We start from the raw sequence: 774 nt of genomic DNA, 5'->3' as shown, positions 1-774 counted from the left end.
AAAATCATTACTTTTGAATCGTCTATACCACTCTTTACATGTTGTATGTGATGGAGCTCGATCACCATAACCTTCTTCAAGTAATCGATGAACTTCTGCTACACTTTTTTTCAAATCAAAATAGTGCAAAAGCACATGTCGAAAAAACACTTTATCGCGTTCCATTTTTCACAAAGCAAAAGAAATTGTTGTTTAGGAAAATAATTGTGTATGCTGACTGAATGTTATCGAGAAATGTCGAAATTAATCACAAACTACCTGTTTCGTTAGTAATAACTACTAGAACTGTTTGCATTGCCATCTAACATTTGCGGGCGGAAACTAAGTTAAGGTCCTAATAGATACCGCCATCCACGGATACGCCCTGCACACAGTATACGGCTGCAGCCTACATCTCCTAGGAGCCATATGGAGCTCACTTACCCACCTGCTACTCCACCTCGCACATAGACCAAGGCAACCGAAAGAGGAAGGCAACACCAGCAGCAATCCGCAAGACAACAAGGAAGAATCTCAACCAATTTCAACCCAACCAACCATCGTAGGAAACGGACAAACCACCGCCACAGCCCCAAACCCTCTTAACATAACCACTACGCCAACTGTTGCATACCAAGAATTAAATAGGCGACTCTCAGCTTTAGAACAAATCCCTCCGAAAACATCGGAATTTGTTTTTAAAAGGGGGGAGGTGTAACGTCCCAGCCCCTAAAATCTTTAAATTTTCACGCCGTTATAATACCATGATACCACTCTAACCCGAGGCCGATTTGC

This window comes from Odontomachus brunneus, unplaced genomic scaffold, assembly GCF_010583005.1.
Source record: "Odontomachus brunneus isolate Ranch 3 - 2012 unplaced genomic scaffold, Obru_v1 Obru_scaffold_298, whole genome shotgun sequence".
NCBI classification, from domain to species: Eukaryota; Metazoa; Arthropoda; class Insecta; order Hymenoptera; family Formicidae; genus Odontomachus; species Odontomachus brunneus.
Note: the sequence above shows the minus strand (reverse complement) of the source record.